Source organism: Buteo buteo, chromosome 11 (assembly GCF_964188355.1).
Source record: "Buteo buteo chromosome 11, bButBut1.hap1.1, whole genome shotgun sequence".
Taxonomy (NCBI): domain Eukaryota; kingdom Metazoa; phylum Chordata; class Aves; order Accipitriformes; family Accipitridae; genus Buteo; species Buteo buteo.
The window spans coordinates 11,538,227-11,557,487 of NC_134181.1; positions in this window are offsets into that span (position 1 = coordinate 11,538,227).

The window sequence follows — 19,261 nt, forward strand, 5'->3', positions numbered from 1 at the left end:
AGCTGTAGTTGATATTCCTTTAGCTGAGAGCAGGCTGCCGGTTCAGAGCAGAGTCAAAGCCTACTGTTTATTCAAAGGAGGGCAGCAGTATGCAGGTATCTTTGCCTTTTGAAAGCAGGGATTGATGCGTTTCCACCAGGTGCTTTGTGTGCTGTTGAATAACCAGGTACTAAGCAGCAGAGATTAGCTTGGACACGGGCTCCCGCTGCTGTGGTTGTACCATTCTTGAGAGGCAAACTGGGATGTCTCCACCATGCTCTGGAGCTCTCTGTGGAGGTACGGGTCCGTGCAGCACTGTCTGGGCTCTCTGCACGGAGAAATGTGGCACTGCACAGGCACAGTCTCAGTGGTGTCTTTTATCTTTGACAAACTGTCCCCAGTTGACGGCATGCATTGACTGGTAGTATTGCCAGTTCAGAGAGAGATGTTTATAAATGCAGAAATATTTTTATAAGTCAATCTTGACCTGATAGAAATAAAAACTGCACATTAAATCTCAGCACTCCCGTAGCTGATCTGGGGAAGTTTAACTGTGAGCTGTTGGCAGCTGGGAGCTGTGATGGGTTTTTATCTTCTACTGGGTTTTGTTTTGTGCGTTCTGAAAGGGTGCTGTAATGGAGCACTTACTTTATGTGTTATTAAGATAATTTTACTTAGATTGTGTAATATAGTTACAGACTGGGATAGTGACAGTGGGCAATTAGCTGAATAGAAAAAAGGAATACTATTACTACAAGAATATAAGAAAAAGATTTGCTATTATTACTGAAATGATCACTTCTAGAGACATTAGCTGTGTTTCTATGAGTTGTGTGAACAACGGCTGCTTCTCATCTCTGAAGCTGAGCCAAGTATACATTTCCTTGCTTCAAAGCACTTACAAAGACGAAAGGCCTTCAAACGCAGGGCACTAAGTTTTCCCATCACTCAAGTGTCCACTCTCTGCTTTATCCCTGACTTCTAGATTAGGCTTATCACGATATTTACAGAAGAAAAAAGGATTTATAAACATTATTCATATTCACCAGTAAACTAACTTTTTATAGCAGTTTTACAAATGCAGGTACTGTACTAGAAGTGGAGATATTAAAAGTCATATTATTCAGTAGCTGTCAGCACTTCTTCTTGGAAATAGGAAATGCAAATGAATCCCAAGTATTATGCCCCAAATCTTCTAGCTTCCTTAGCATAGAAAGAAGTAGGAAACTACTAATCCTGTGGCTGCTTCCATTCACCAAATGTTCATCTTTGGGTGCTGGATTTTCTGTCACTATATTCTTGCTCATTTATCAATAGAACAAAAACTTTGATTTTTCCCTGACATGTGGAAAGGACAAATTTGTTTCCAGATGATATTTCAAATCAAAACATTTTGTCAGGCTTACTGCAACTTCATAGGTAATTATGTTCTTCTTTTTGTAGTAACAAAAAATAAGTATTCTAAAGAAGGGTGAAAAAAGAAATTTTAAGTTGAATCTGTTCAAAATGCCCTGCCCCTGAAATCTCCCCAAAATTCTTTCCTGAAAAGATCTGGATTCATATTTTTCCTTCATACAGGGTAAGGAATTAAACCTGCTTCAATGAAATCACCAGTGAAGTTAAAAGTTCCTCTGACTCTTGCAAATCCTTGGAAATCAGAAGTGAAGTACTGGAGTGGAGAGAGGTGGCTCAGCCTTCCCGCCTCTCTGTAATACCAGCCAATGTCCGAAGGATTTTGGTGACCCCTCGCCCCCAGGTAGCTCCAACGGGTATGTCCTGAGCCGCCTGTCAGTGCTGCCAGATGCACAGACCAGTTTAGCAGTTTAAATTCAAAAAGAGAAAGCCTACCTGCCTTGTGTGATTTTACGCAGCACTACTTTGAGCTCTCAGTTTTCCTAAGAACCACTTGCGGAGGCAGGAATTGGCGCTCGGGTAAATCAGACATACTGACCTGCCCGATGAGCTGGCACCTCTTCCTCCGTGCAGCTTAATTAGTCTCTTCTGTGTCCCAGTGATCCTGAATGAACATGCTGAGCTGACCACCTCTGTTAGGTGCCACCCAGCGCACCCCATCAGTGTTGTTGGAAATTAGGCAGAACTTGTTGCCTTTTAACAGCTCTATTCTCCAGTCGCTGATGTCATTATGCGTCTTGGCTTTTAGAATCTCCTCCAATTATGCAAAATGGGGATTTCTCGACATGATGAGAATCCTGAAAATTATAGGATCCTCTTTTGCTCACATATACACGAATCGATATACCACGAAGAGTGGGGAAAACGGAGTTTAGAGTCTTTCTCTTATTCTGGTGGAAACTTGTTTTCTCAGGTATCAGTGGGTCCAGTTCTACTCTGTTATGTATATCAGTTTTGTCCTTTGGACCTGCACACTGCTAGAAGGTGTATTAACCCATATAACGTGCCAAAACCTGAATTTTGGCATAACTGCAAAAAGCTATGATATTGTTTTATGTGGCTGAAATCAGAGTGATAATGTATGACCCCTTTTTCCCATTCCAAAACCCCCAGCAAAGATGCTAAAGCTGCTCCTCTCATTTCCATCACATGTTGCAATAGGAAGTGGGCATTTCTGGTTTCCACTTTCATCTACAATTTAAGACCAAAAGGGACACCACTCAGTAAACAACCAAAATAATCCTTTCAAAGTCATGAAGATTTCTTTCCTATCTTTTCTGGGTGCAAATTGTAGCAGGAGTCATGTGTTACTAATCTCCTCAGGACTGCAGCAGGTCCTTAGCAAGTTAATACAGGCACCTCGCCAAGATCCTCGAGGGGTTATAATACTATTCCTAAGCTAAAATATAATCTCTAAAGCAGTTTGCATTTGAAATGAAAAAAGTTTTCTTTATGTTGTTTCAAATTAATATCTCAGAGGAGCTGTACAGTGACAGTATAACTAGTGAGTGTCAGTAATGAACTTGTCCAGCTTTCTTCCACCCCAGAGTGAAAGGCACACGATTTGCATGGCAGATCTCACACGTAGGCAGCCCAGCCCTCCCAGGCTCTGCCTGACAGCAGGATTTATAGGGATATTGTCCCACCTACAATATTTCATATAGAAAACTATGCTGAAAGCAATGAACTCTCTTGTAAAATACAGCAGAACGGTTCCTAGTTTTTCAGGCGCCCACTTGGTTCTAGTTAGAGCCCCATTTGAAATGCTTCTCTCTCCCTCCAGTTGCCTCAATCTCTCTTCCATTTAAAGTAACTATCACGTTTTCAAAGGGTTTTTTTAGATGACCGCACTATTGTATGACAGTGGTGGTTGCACATCCCTGAAATACTCTTCTTCTGTTGTCCTAAAGGTGCTTCATTTGTCTCTTCTATAGGTCACCTGGCTATCCTGCATAAAAACGCCTTCTTTCAGAAGATACAATGCACCTGGAGTAAGCTGGACTTCCAAAGGTACCAAACAAGTAATTACCCCAGACATATTCCCTCCTTTATGTCAGTATGAAGCAAATATACATTGGAGTTTGCTTTTATAAATTAATTTTTCTGCGCAGTTTTAGATGTGTTGTGGTAAGGAGAAAAAGATGACAGAACTCAAAGATTTTATGAGCTGCTTTTATATATATGATTTAAAAAAAAAAAAAAAAATATATATATATATATATAAACTTAAACAATATGTTCCTAGCCGTTGGGTAAAAGTTTTATTCACATGCCAAACTTCTGGACATCATGAGATTTTAAGTAGTTTTTATAACAACAATTTTGAGTGGCTTTATGTATATTTATGTGTGAGATCCTGTCCTCCAACATTACAGCTTAACTTTGTGCCATATGTAAGACGGTTCATGTAATACAGTGTGGAGATTCATGATTCCTCAATGTTATTTCCTTTTTCTAAAAGACAAAAGTCTGGGAGTCGTAAGCAAGAAAGAAAACCAGGAAAACTGTGAAATGGTCCCTGTAAGCTACGAATTAAAAACCTTTGTCACAAGTGAGAGTGGTTTTAATTCTGCACTTGAGGAAGCAAAACAGCAACATTTCTGCAAAAGCAGAAAGAAAACAAACCCCTGGCTCACACTGTGTCTAGTTCATTGTGATGCTACTATGGTTACTTCAGGAAGAAGAAAATAGCCCTCATAACCTTGAGATGGAACATTTTGCTGTGGCAGTGGAGAGGGTTCCTTTATTGACTCAAGCAACTTTCGTAATGGTGTACATCTGACTGTTTTTACCTAATACTGGCTCTTAATCCTTCTAGCCATGATGACTAATTTGTTTCTTATTGAAATTTTACAAATGCTTTCTCCCTAATGAAAGATCACCATCTGTTTAGTCAAGGTACTTTTTCACTTAGACTGTGCCCATATGTCAGAGCTAAGTTACTTTCTCTTGTTCTTGATTTGGGCAGTTGAAACACAGCAGATAATTGAAAGGAGATATTCTGTAAGTAGGTCTAGCTGGAAACCTAATTTTTTTTCTTCTCTAAATTGCCTCTTACATTTTCTTTCCAGATGAAAATTTCCCCCCAGAATATATTGCAAAGCAAACTGAAACAAATATTTGCATTTTATTTTGAGGTGCAATTTCTAAACAAAAGGAAATAGAATTTTTATTTTTAATTCGGTTATCACATTACTGCAGCATATAAAGGGAAGCTGTGCTGAGTGCTGAAGGATTAGCTGGCTGGGTGTGCAGAGGTGTAGCTGTGACATGCTGCCGTCTGGGTGGGCTGGCAGGTCTGAGGCAGGGACTGAGCCCCTCCAGCTCACATGCCATGTGGGACCAAAGGGAAGATCTTCTGCAAGCTGAGAGATCTCCTAGGTGTGTATTAGGGAAGAGAAATACCTGGGTGCTTTGCCATCACTTAAAGAGGAGTCAAATGGTTCTGTGTAATGGTGAGTGAGGGAGAATACATGTGGAGGCTGGTGGAGCCGCAGAGAGGCAGAGCTGTGACGTTGGTCTGGAGTTTCCTGGGGAAGCAAGCTGAGCGTTTGGGGTAGATGGTGCCTGTTCAAAGGCAGCATGAGGGTATGTTTACTGGTATTATACTGGAGCATTGCTTACATAGGGTGGTCAGCATTTGCCCTACCCTTGCACTCCTTGGCTTCTGAAAGTTTTGCATTTTGGCAAGGTCAGCTTTGGGGAAGGGGTGTGATACCACCTGCAGATTCAGCACGGTCGTACTTTGAAAGACAGGAGTGCATAGCTGCCAACAGAGCCGTGGAGGAGACAGACATAGTCTGTGTTCAAGATGTGGCTGTTTCGTTAGGTGGTGGTTGCAGTACCTCTATGACTGGGTGAGAAAGGAGGCGCAAGGTTGTCTGGCAAAGGACTGTAGGTCCCCATTCACACAGGGGAGCAGAGACACCAGTACGATGGTCACTGTATAAGGAACTGGGACACGTATGTGTGATGCACTTCTGGTTCTTCCTTATCTATATGCTACTATGCACCAGAATTTCAGACACTCCAAATTTCAGAGCAGTCAGAGGAAACACAGATTTCAGAGCAACTACTCATCCTTTTAAACAGAAGGCAATTTTCAATATTGAGCTGTAATGAGAATCCCGAATAGGCATGAACTCTCTTTAAAATCAGTTCTGCAATGCTGGTACAGCGGGAGAATATTACTATTTGGTTTGCTGTTATTCAATTATTTTTAAGCACCTTTTGTCAGATTTGTAATAAGAACAGATAAGGCAACTAGCTGCTAGGCATACTCGTGGGCTGTAAATATCGGAGATCATTAAATGTCACTGGGAAAGTTCCTGTTGTTACATTGATACTCTATAGGAATGGATATACTCTATTGACTCGATGCATTTGACATCAGACTCAGTTTGTAAATCCATCCCTTCTCAGCTTGTGCATTCAGTGAAGGGAAGGTAGATACAGCCTCAAAACTTCTATCGTTTCCTCCCTCTTTTTGCTGTAAATGTGGACAGGCATAATGATGCCTGCTCCAGGAGATGGAACAATTGTCAAAGTATTTGTAACATAGAGAAATCCTCCTGGGGAAGAAAAAGGGTATTCTGATATTCCTCTCCCCAGCACCAGTGCTCCGCCTCTACTGTTGAGACACTTACCGGCATGTTGGTACTGGTAAATTAGCCTCAGACAACTGAACAGCAAAGATAATATAAAACAGGGATCTTTTCCTGTTTCGTGTGTTTAGCCCTGTACCACACAGGGTTATTCAAATGCCAGGGGATGGCTCTCGGGGCTGGTGTTATCATCTCGTCCCTGTACCTGCGCTGTCTCTCCTGTGGGCTAACACTGAGCAAGTTCTGGCTGAGGGCTCAGGGGTTGTTACTGCAAACGCTATTTGCATTCGTTACTGAAATTGAGGCATTCACATTCAAAGAACCTAACTGAAGCTCAGACAAATTACTGTTCGTTTTCTGAAGTCACTCACATTTAATGGCTCTGTAAAAGGTACCAAAAGAATTGGGTTGTGACTGTAGATACTGTGTTGTGTGTCACAAGCAGTAAAGGAAGGCTGAGACTTAATAGGTGCAAAGATGACTTGCCTGAATAAGACTTGGTAAGACAAATTTCAAACACATTCTGCACACACAGAAGTATCAGTATTTGTCCTGGCACCAATAAAACCCACCAAAGTTTATCTTGGTTTTTTGTTGGTTTGGTTTTATGGTTCACATAAATGTAATTATCTGTGCCTCACAATCTTCAGTGTTTCCCCTTGCAACACTTTTCTGAAGGAAAGAACTAATTGCATTGATTTTGTATTTTTTTTAACATACAGATGCACTGTTGCACAGGGAGGAGTTATGTGATTTGCATGAAGTTTTTCAGGATATTTCTTATGAAAGCAATAGCTGATGCTGGTTTTCTCATGCCACAGGTAAAGACTAATCATGAATTCATTACTGATATATGAAATTAAACTACTATTTTTATACACTTTTTTTTTTCAAACACTTGATCAAGTATTTGTCTTTTAAATACAAAACCCATATGGAATAAAAAGTGTATCTGAGGGGGGCATTTCCTACTAGTAATATGACTAGGGTAGTGTCACTATTGATATACTCTCAATTCCACAAAGCTTGAAGAACCTTGGTTAAAAAAACCCAAATACTGTTATAATGCAAAAGGTGACCAGTAAAAAGTCAAGGCTAGAGTCAAGGACTGGAGGTACTGCCATATGCTGTAGGTCTTGTTCCACACCTGCAACTCACTGAGCGCTGCAGCTCTCATAGCAATTAAGGGACATTGAATTCTTTTCCTTTCTGCGCAGTGTTTGCCAGAGATATGGTTCAAGTTAGTCTGACTGCTTAGCTTTAGATTTTTTTGGCTACATCACTGTAATATCCCTTTTGGACTTTAATTTTTCAGTGATGGCACATTGCTAAATAGTTTTCTTGCTCAGTCGTACCAGTTTGTACTCCATGACTTCACTGCGGTTGCCTAGAGAAACCAAACAAGGTGCAGTCCTGCAGCTCTGGTGCCAGAGCTCCTTGGGCTGGGTGAGTTTATTACCCTAGATTCACAGTTTGATAGGAAAAAATCAAATATCTGCACTTTCAGATCTAGGGTTTCCTTAAGTTTTCATTAAACTTAGGTGGCAGCAGCTACTGGTTACAAACAGATCATGGAAAACAGTGGCAGAGGGGCTGAGCTTTTCTGGTTTGCCCACAGTGTAAGTTATCCCCAGGATAAACTACATCAACTGTACTTAAACCAGTGCTAAAAGATGCTTCACTAACCTGCCCACAGAAATAGCCAGACACAGAGATTCCACAGCCTCCTAGGACTTTATAAAGAAATGATAATTTTTATAATACATTCTGCTTCTATCACTCTGTAATTATTTCCACAATAAAGAAACCAGCTGCGCCTGAGCCAGGACTCCTGAAGAGTACACAGAGCCAAGCAGGCCTCTAGCTTGCCATCAACACGCCGATGACAATGGTTTCTTTCAAACCAGGACAATACAGACAAAGTCTTAACTCCTGGTTCCATCAAATTCAGTTTTTGTATCAGTGTCCACACATCCAGAAAACCACCTTAGACCCAGTCTGGTGCTTGACAGCTTCTTAAATCTTTTTCTTTCACAAAAATTTCCTGAAGAACCACAGGTCTGTCCATTTACAAACTGATTATGCTCCCTTAGCCCCAACTCTGGCACTGGGAAAATCCTCTGAAGCTTAATTCTGATTATTTGCATTTCCTGCGTTATCCACCAGTGCTTCATGGTTTCACTTTCTACCCTTTCAAGAAGCATTTCACAGATACAGTATTCTCCAGTGAAGCAGATGGGAACATTTACGTTTGCAGCTCAGAGGCTCTCCTTTGCTCCAGTTCCTGAGAATTAACGTTGCCTAATCCCTCTGTGCACTTTCCACGGTGAGCCGTCCCACCACTGAAAGAAATTGCTAAGCCCACAGTGCGTAAATATTGGTATTAAGCTATCCAAATTTAAAATCAAGACCTTAAAAATAAAATGATTACTGACCTTTTAGCTCATTTATAATTAAAACCCATTCTGATGTTGTGCATATAAATAATAGATAGCTGTTTTCACAGATCAATGCCTTGTCCTGCTTTATAAGAAAAATTTTTAAGTAAAATTACTGTGCCTTTAAGTTTAATAGGAAAATTTGATGTGTTAGCAACTATGGGTTGATCTCTGTACATTTTTCAATTGTAAATTGCACTTTAAAAATGCAAACAATTATTAATATTGATTTGGACTAAAACAATATTGAATTTCAATATATTTCTGGCTCTTTTATGAATTACCCTGCACAGCCAGTGTGATTATGATGAAAGAGTATTTGCACGCTCAATTTCTTTTCAGTGAGAAACCTTGAAGAGTGCTAGTTGTATTCAGGCTGATAATGACAAACCCACGCATTCAAGGAAAATAAGACTACCTTAAAAATCTCAACTGAAGCATATTAAATTAATACTTCATCCTATATGTGCAGTTCTTATATCATGCTAGTTGAACTTTGGTTATTAACAAATAGTGAGAATTTAGTTAGAATGCAGCTCACTGCCTGAGCCCTCTGTTTTGGTTGTGCATCGCATGCAATTATAAAATGATGTCAATCCATCACTGCAATTTCCTGCGACTAAGCAAAGAGACTAATATATTCATGTCCTAGGATGCTGTTAAGATGCCGATTTATTTAAGTGCCATTAAAACCATGTTTCTGTGCTGGGGCTGGAACAAACATTTCATAGCTCTGTTGGTAGAGGGGTTTGAGTTTTTCTTCTGATCTCAACTATAAGGCCAGTTTACTAATTGCTTACTCAGATACCCCAGCATGTCCCTAGAGGCCTCATCTCAGGGACAGCCCTTCCCCCTGCGATGCAGCAGCAGCCGTGGCCAGCAAGGTCACTCCAGCCGAGTGCCCTCATTACAACACACGGGAGCGGGTGGCAAGGGGGTCTCCCGAGAGCCCTGCGATACGTGGACAGAATTGTCTGGAAATCAGAAACCCTTTCCCCTGGGGAAAAGAGGTGTATTGAATCAGGACAAAATGTCAAAGTGAGATTTTCGTAGAAATGGATTTTCAGAAAAATTTAATTTATTGGGCCCTTAAGTGGCGTTTTCATTGGGCTTGGCTGCTAACTGCTTGGACAGCTGTGCAGAAAACTTGTGAACTGCCAAGGGTTTTCTAGGCACATGAAGGGCTCTAATTCTCCCCACTTCATCCTCTTCCTCTCCCTTCGCAGCCGTCCGCATGCCAGGAGGCACCTGGGGACTATTAACCTCCAGCAGCCTGCCTGGAAAGCAGCTGTTAAACGCACTTTTCGCTGGAAGTGGAATTGAGGAGCGCATAGCAGGCAGTAGCCGGGCGAGCCTTCATTTTGAGTCTCCCAGGGAAAAATGTATTTTTCCAAACTTTCTTTTTCCACATAGAAAACTTTCGTTCTGTGAAAAGAGCATTTTCTTACTGAAAATCCTTCTGCTGGAGAATTCCCCAAACAGCTCTTTTTCTGGAACTTACTCCCACATAGACTGAAAATAACCCAAACTTGGTGACTTTCCAGTCATGTTACAAAAGCTAATGTTTTGCTAGAGTCCCTGGAGACAGCCGAGTTGTGCTACTTACATTAAGAAACGGGTAGTAGCCAGCTAGTAAGCATATGCAGGACTGGTTTGAATGCTGCTGGCCCTTAATTCAATCATATGTATTGAATGATTAAAAATATTAAGGCACTTAACCTTGAATAGTATTGTAATTATTTTGAACTACAATCCACAAAGCATTTATAACATTTACTATTTTTAAACCTAATTATTTTGGAGAGCGTCATTCAAGAATTCTGAACTCTTGAAATCAGTAAAACAGAAAAATGAAATGACGCATGATTTTTCTTCACCTGACACAGGTGCTCTCTAGTATGATTTCTCCCTTCTATGGGTAGAGTAGTAGGTAGGTAACAGCAAGTGCCCTTGTGTTCCTTCATTTCACAGGTAATCTTGTTTCACTGTTTTATGCTCAGATGCCCATAAAAGTATAGTCACCTCTGTTATTTCACATTGTAATAGCATTGTGGTTTTGATTAGAGCAAGTCAATTTTCTTTGACAAAATGGCTTTTAAACAAAATGATACCTTTCAGAAAATGTATTCTTCGGTCATAATTTTGTGATGTAAGAGGTGCTTTCCTCAACAAAGTTAAGTTCTGTGTCCTATATTGCCAAAACTAATACTGTGAGTATTACTATAATTTTATAATACACACATGTTGCATGATATATAGTATATCAATACAAAATACTCTTATGGACGTCAGCCTCCCGGCAAAAACTGGAGCTGTATCAGTTTGATATAGTAAATGCAAGCCATAGTACTTCTCAGCAGAGAGAAGTCCGGTTTTTAAGAAGGAAGGATATTCTTCCTCTTAACTTTTCCTTAGGTTTATCCAGATCCTGCCCAGTGACTACATAGTCTTTAGCTAGATTAATTTTGGATACACAAGAGATTTTGTGCCATCCAATCTCAACAACCGTGGCCAACAGAGCTAATTCTGCATGGCCTGAGAAGAGGCGCAAGGTCACGGCTACTGGCGATTCAGCACCGAGTGTCTGTCTGAATAGGAGGGAGCCTCTCAGCTGTCAGGTGGTGGGGCTCTGCTACACCCCAGGGATTTCCTCCTAATAACGATACATCCTAGCTTTACTGGATACATGTAATACATGTAAAATACATGTATTTCTCATGGAATTCCTTTCACCATCCTGGTTTTAGGTAATGAATTTTAGCATTCTTGGTGTCTCCCAGGGGATGTTTCCTGACACGCTAAGCTGGTATCAAAATTCTCGCTTAAGTTCACTGAAAGCAACTTCTGGCTCCTTAGCGCCTTTCTTTCCAGACTGATGCCTCTACTTATCCTAGCAATATGGAAATATCCAGAGCCCGAAATCTACCCTTTAGTAATTACTGTATGTTCTGCTGCCTCATCAGATGACAGCTCATGGTTGTGTGACTCCAATAGAGGAAAAACAGCGTAGGATTTGAGGAAAATATATTTTGTTAAAGTCAAATCAGGCTGCAATTTATTTCTATCCCACTTGCAATTAGCAGTGCGTGGGCTGATCGCTAGCAATAAGCTGTGGTTAGACCTGAAACTCAGCTGCGCTGCTCTGGGTGTCACACGTTGCTGTAAAAGTTTAATCTAACAAACTAGAGAAGCCATTAGAGGAACTCCTGTGGTTCCAGATAGCAATGTTTCAGCTCTGCAGCCCTCTTCAGGGCTAACAATGACTGGCGTTTATGTACATTCACCATGGTGAAAATTACAGCTCTGCCCATATACTAACTTGTTGTGTGTGCCTAAGAGTGGCTGGACTACAGTGTTAGATCCCCAAAATACACAGGTGTAACAGAGGGGTTAAGTGCACCATTTTAGACTTCATTCTGGACTTTCCCCGCTTCTAGCCAGCCCACTCTATTACCTTTTCAAAAATTGTTAATATTTTTTATTGTTTGTTTTTACAGATGAATTTTGCATCCCTTTTCAGTAGTATCATGACTGTATTATTAAATGTTGCATTGCAACACAGGGAGGATTTGAGACCTTTTCAAACTATTAGCTCTGGTTTAAACACGCTTCCAGCACACACTATGTGAAGAAAGCACTAAAGAGCTTCTTTCCCATGGAATTATACTGTAACTGCAATATCATAATTGTGTGCAAAATATTATTAGAGATCAGTAAGGGAGGATGAATTGAGAGCATCAAGACCAACATCAGTAAACTGCATCTGATGGCTAACAGCTGTCATGTATTTGTGTTTGAGAGACCTACTGAAACAAACAAAAAAGCTATGTTGCCTTGAACCATTAGTGGTAGCTTCTTTGCTGCCTCCGTTTATCTTTTTCTCCTTCTTGCCTCACCCTTTTTTCCCTATTCTGCCTATGTATAATGAGCAACCTCCTGTTAAAGTGTTTTAATGTCAAAGATGTTAAAGTGATAACCCAGGGGACTTGGGAGACAGTGCAGACAAACAGCAACAGTAGGCAGAGAGCAGCAACTGTGTGGTGGAGGAATTTTCGAGCTAAGTGTACACGGGCTATTTCTAAACTGTTATGAAAAGTATCTAAAAAAAGCAGCCTTATTGTCGTGGACTTATTTACCTGTCGAGGGATTCAGGCACTCTTAAGAAAAAAATTAGGAGTCTGTCAATCAGGAAAACAAACAAACCCCCAAACCAAAGACCTGTCTGAAGTGGTGAAATGGTTGAGCCATGTCAGCAGCATCACCTGACCCTCACCCTTGCAGCCCTTCCCAATTTAGCTGCAGGAAAGTGTGAAGTTGGGCAAGAAGATCCCTTATTGTTAAATGTGGCTTGTATTAATACACTTGACTGACTGCCTGCCACTGACCAAAACAGTAAGTCCTAATGATCAACACTATCTCTTCCCTCCACACTGAAAACCACTATAAAACTCAAACAATCTTATCAGAGAAGAAATACAGAAGATTGCAAATGAGATGCTGAAGCATAGGGTAGCACAGAGTGTAAGTAGAGCGTGATCCTCTCTGAACTGGCTTCTTGTTGCTTGGCTGAGATGCCTGAGAGTAACTGGAGACTGCATCTTGCAGAACGAGAGAGGAAAAGGATTAGCAACTGTTTCCCTCCTGCCTTGTGCTCCTGACTGTGGATTTGCTGCCCTTCAAAATGTTATGACTAATGCATAAAGCGTTGCTCCTCTCCAGACACTCAACTTTTCACTAGCTTGAGACTTAAAAAAAAAGCCATGAATCTGTCTTTGGCTGTAGGTCTCCAGGCGTGTAACCTTTACTGTATGCCATGCTGGCATTCGTTGTCTAGTCTGCGCTGTGTTTATCAGCCTCACTTACTTGCTGTGAGTATTGCAGTCTCTTAGATCCTTCTGTATTTGCTCTCTGCCACCCTCCCCCATAACTACAAGACTGAAAGGGAACAAGATCTCTTGGAGAAACAGCCCAAAAGGGCCTAGGCAATATTTTGTGCTGAATTTCTCTCCTTGGACCTTTATATATCATTGGTGTATCTTTCAAGACACCTCTGGGATTTTGAAACTAATTTTCCATCATCATTAGCGAGAAACTTATCCTTGTGCTTCCTTTCATTAATGTCTAATACAGGAATGAGAAGAAGTGCTGTATATGCACACTCTTTTTAACTTGATGATGCCATATGTAAATAATTAAACAAGGCACAGAAGCAATGGTTAAAAATTCTGCAAAACTTCCTCATTAAACTAAGCAATTATCTGCAAGAAGAGAGACATCTGAACCCTCTCCTTCCACACCCATGATAAAATCTCCACATCTTGCAGATGTTTAATTTTTGCCTAGGAGGAGAAAAATCACATTTAATTACCATCAAGGGTGAGGACAACATGGTGGGTGTATAGATGGTGACATTCAGTTTGTATCTGTCAGTGACGTGGCTGTGACTTTGCATGTGATCTGTTTGGATATTGTATGCAAGGTCACAGCTCTATGCAAAATCAGTGGAAACATTAATTGAGTTCCAGCTATGTCATGTGCTACTGTGCAAAAAAATGATTCATGAAACTCTAGGGCCATGATTTGCTGTTTGGTGGTGGTACAACTGAAGCAGTTAATACTTCTAGCCGTCTCATCCTGCCTGCTGCATTACATTGGCATAATGTCTTGGAGCTGGGTAGTGAAGTGAACTGTGGAAACTGATTCAGCTGAGAAACAGTCCATCAAAAAAGAATGGCACACAAAGAAAATCATATTCATGGAGAGAAATATATTTTCAAAGCACTAAATCAGATTAAATCCCTCCGTGTTCTGTTCTTGCAGTACAGTTTATCTATTTAGTCACCTGCGCCATCCCTGTCACTGTAATAGCTGAGATTTTCACAATCTATAGTTGTGAAAACAATGTCGTTGCTCACATTTTACAAATGAGACTGAGGCAGCAAAACCTGAAGAACTTGCCTAGAGAAGTGGGAAGTCTGTGGACAAGAAGAGGCTGAGTTTGGACCTTCCGCAGTTCGGGTTAATATTCTAGCTACTGAATCCTCCTCCTTTTCCTTAGTTACTGGAGAATAATGAAAAAGGTAAAATGTTTATATTTTATATAAGAGGAAATTGAAAATGCAAATGTGAAAATGGGAATAGATTTTTTTAAACTTACAACCAGAAGGTGTGTAAATCTGCCAAGAACTTCAGTTAAGCAACTGTTTCGTGCTAGCTAGGATGTAGGTTAGTGGTTTCAGCAAATACACAGATAATTAACTGAAACTCCTTTTGTTCTAGCTGACAACATAAAAGCTATGAGAGAAAGGAAAAAAATCACTGGGGAGTAGCGTGGCATCTTGCAAGGTTGCCAGTGCAATACGCACAGGATTACACTGACGAGCTTTTCTAGTGCTAATGAAGGGGTGTCAAACTGGCAACACCAAAACCTGATGTATTTGCTGAAACGGAACAATACGAGACAGGGTAGCTCACATTCCCTTCTCCAGACACCAGTGAAGAGTTGTGAAAGGAAGGCCACGTACATTTAGTCTGACTTTCAGCAGTGGTACAGCCTGCTACACGGGCAGCTGGTGTCCATGAGGTGGGCAAGTGAGCAGGTTCTTAGGTGTTGCCAAGGCTGTGGCACAGAAAAGCAGTTTGCCTGTAGGGAAGGGAATCTAAGCTGGGTAAGTGCAATATAGAACACTATATTATTATTACATATTATGTGCAATATATGGCACACAATAATTATATATTATGTGCCATATATAGCAAGGATGTGACTGCCGTCCCTCTGGAATGTCCCTGCAGACCTAAATGTGCACAGAGAGGGTCCCTGTTCAGTGAGGACTGCAAGGTGAAGGGAGTTACCAGCTTGCAAGCTCCTCCTCCTCACTCCCTCCGACAGGTGGTAACAGTTTACTAAAGCACCGTACTAATTTATGCAATAGTGAATCCTGTGGTTAGCGAGATGTGAATTAATGAGGCACCTCCGAGAAAGTAGGAAGTACCTTAACACAGCTTCTCCCATGGTCACCTTGCATCATACTATGTTATTAGCAAAATTATTATTAATTTTTCTTATGGTAATGACAAAGCCAAAACTTTTATTTACATAACAAGAAGTTTTATAACAGAACAACTAGCGACCGAGTTCCCCAGTCAGGTCTGTGAAGTGTTCAGCAATTTTTTTAGATGAGCTCCTGATAGGTGTTTTAGGAGGAGCAAGGTTAGCACTGCAGGATAAACACAGTTCTGAAGTTTCTGGAGCAGGCTGGGAGATAGATGTGAAGTGTGTTTAACCGGCAGCAGCAACAATCAGAAAACCACCACTGGCAGAAGAACTTGCTGAGGTGTCTGTTGCTGCAGCCTTGTTTGCCAAATAAGTTGTCTGTGAACTCTGCCATCATTAAAATGCTCCACGGTGATAACAGCACTTTCCCTGGAACATTTTGTTGAAGCTTGCAAATGGAATTATCTGCTATGACTGCTCTTTTGAGCAGTGTAAATCTTCAACAACAGTCCTAAATAAACCTGTGATATACGGTGCATGGAACACCTATTTTTATAAATATCTCTGCAGAGGAACGCTAGAGGTAGGAAGAATAAATTACAAGCAAGAAAATGGCATTTTAAAATGTGCTCTAACCCTGTTTGCTCCTACTCTCTCTTGGCACCATTCTACATTAACTTAGCTCCAGCCCCTGGAAAGGCAAAGGTCACAGCTTTTAATTACATAACACAAAGTTTCTAAATAACAAGCATTAAAGAAGTGAAGCTTGCGGGGGGGGGGGGGGGGGGGGAAGTATGAACAAGAAATACTAGTTTATCCTCTGTGGCCAGAAAGATATCAGCATTGGGAATAATATGCCATTTTAACAGGGATACATAAACACTATCACCTGAATATAGTACAAATACTGGACTCCCCGCTGGGGAAATCATATCTCATTTCAGTTGAGGGATGCCAAATTACTCTCTGTTGCCTTGTAAGTGCTCAGTGCTCGGCACCTCACCATGCACAGGACAACCGCATTTCTGCTTTAGGCTATGACTGCTCCGCAGAGATCTGAAACAACTTCCCTGAATTTGGGTATAATCCCAGGTATGAAGTACTTCTTAATCTAATCCTAAACTACTATTGAATGTAAATGTCCAAGCTGAATTTAGTGCCTAGAAAGCAAAGGAAATGTTTAGCAACGGCCCTTTGAGCACCCTCTGTCTTATACTTCACAGCCTGGCCTCACATCAGTGAAGTTTGGGCTGTTTAAAAAGGACCAGAAAGCTTTGCCATATCCCACTGCTATAACTCAAAAAAGCCTGCTTCATCTTGCAGCATGTACAGGAACAGGGAACTAGTATTTCTCTCCCGTTTCACCCCAGCCCAGCCCTTCTCATTCTAACGCTGCACATTTTGGTGAGTTTTAGGATGAAAGAATCTGGTCAGGCAAAAGAACCTATAAAGTTGGTGTGCAATAACGATGGTCCAAGTGTCTTCTTATAGAGCAGGTAAGAAATATAATAGGTCTTATCCAGAAGAAACAGTTGCATTGTACTGTCCAGAGGAGATTCATAACTATAACCCGGTATAGAGGTTATGATGCTGCTATACTGAGTTAGCCAATATAACTTGTTATTCTCTGCTATTGTACCTTTAAATAATGCAGAGCAGGTATGATAGATCCAGTCATGTGCTATGGAGCTTGCATCATTTTCTACCTGTCTGGAAGATGACTTTTGTCATCCTTGCAATATAACTCCTATGCAGCTGCTGTGACTGCTGGATGTGCTGCTGGCAAGGGCAAACACACAGCTTTTTAGGCACTGGCCATGGTGAAGCAAGATTGGGAAGAAATATAGAATTCATTTTCAACATCACCTTCTACTCACAGCAAATGAGAAGTACATATGGATGATTTCATTTTTCGAACTATACTGCTGTCCCATGTGGCTCAGACTTTGTAACTACTGTCAACTCAACAGTCATTTGGTATTCATTACACCAGAACCAGAGCAAGGAATTTCTAAAGACCTTAAGGAAAGCCTATTTGGTTTCTCATGCTCAAGAGAAACTTTGGAAAAATCCCAAGCACGGAAAGAAAATGGGATAAGAATTTTTGACTTTCAATGAGCCATATCTGCACATATACATTTCCTGTGTTAGCATATTTTAGAAGGACTTTTAAAACTGATGAGACGTGACCAACCTCCACCCTTTCCCAGAATTGTAGTGGAGCTCTACTCTTTTGTAATTCAGGGCTCTGGTAATAATACTTGCATTATAGGCTCAGTTAAATTACCCTTCCCAGAGGCAGTGCTCCAGCCTGCTCCTATGGGTACCAGGAAAAACGTCACCTGTGAGAGAACAGGTGAAACAAACTCTGGTCCACTCTGCCCTTACCAGCCCCAGCTGGTAGGTATCGCTCTTATCAAGAGCATTCAAAGTCCTCACAAGGAGTGGGGTGAAGCTGCTTCCTTGTCTTTGTTGCAGCCCCTCTGTTGCTAGTCCTTCTTATTTTCTTGCCAAGGCCCTAAGGTAGTGACAGCAGCACAGAGACCAGAACGGGGACATGCCTGGTGCTGGCGAGTGGTGCTGAGAAAGGGCCAGCCCAGCCCAGAGGAGAGGGGAAAGGCAAGTAGCGGGCTGCTGGCCGGAGGATGTATGATGCAGGAGTGTTATGGAGAGGAGGCAGCTGGAGACCTCGTTAACAGCAAAAGCGTGGAAGTAGAAGGCTGAGATTTGCAAAAGGGAAACTGAGCCCCAGGTGGGGGAATAGTGCCTGCAGAGTAAAGCTAGTGAGGGAAGCAACAAAGAGAGAGGTGGGAGTCCCAAAATAGAGGAGACTCCAGTGGTATGAAGACAAGGGGAGAGAAAGCTGTGGATTTTGTATCCTGTTTGTGTCCTGCTCAGGTAAATCGCGTCCTACCTCTTTTTTTTCTCTCTATTGTGTGTAGTGAGCGATAGGGCACTCTCTGCTCCCTGCCTGTCCAGCTCCTGAGTGTTCCGCTTTGCTAAGCTATTGCTATACAGTGCCTCAAAGGCTGTGCCTTCCTGGGATGGATGTGTGATCTCTGCTAGCAGGCACACTGCCCTCTTTGGTTTGGAAAACATTTTGGAATCTTTTGGGTTGAAAGGTGTAACACTGATGTATTTTTCTCTGCTAAAAGGATATACCCCAGAAAGAATCAATAGCATAGCCCCAACACATCACTCCTCACACACTCCTCACAGGAGGCTTTTGGATCCTGCCCAGTGTTTGTAAAGCACGTGTAAATTAATGAGCATATTCATTATTAATAATGACACAAACATATGAAAACCTTTCAAATAAATACTTGAAAGCGTACTAAGCCTACTACCAGAATGAAGTCTAAGGGTGCTCAGCAGCAAAATGCAGTAGAAAATTGTGGCTGAAACAGATGCTTAAAATGAATGCTTTCGGTGTGCTGAACTAAAATACAATTCAAACACATACAGAAGACATATAGACTGGCTTTCAGTAGCACAACCCACTGAAATACCTATACAAGCAACCTTGTTTTGGATCAGCAAGGCTTATTCTATTTATTAAATCAATAAGTGTAAAGCCCGTAGACCATTTTAGTTATCAACCTTTTCCAAATGAATATCCCAAGCGTTTCTAATCACAACCATCTGATTTCCATTATTTTGACCTCCTCCTTCTTTGGCTGGATCAATAACATCTGATGTAATAATTTATCAACATATACTGGGAAAATTATTGATTCTATTTGTACACATTAGCTGGGAGAAAAATATGTCAGGCTGTCCCTTTAGTCTGAATGCCTTTCTAGATTTAAATTAAGCTGCATTTGGTATTT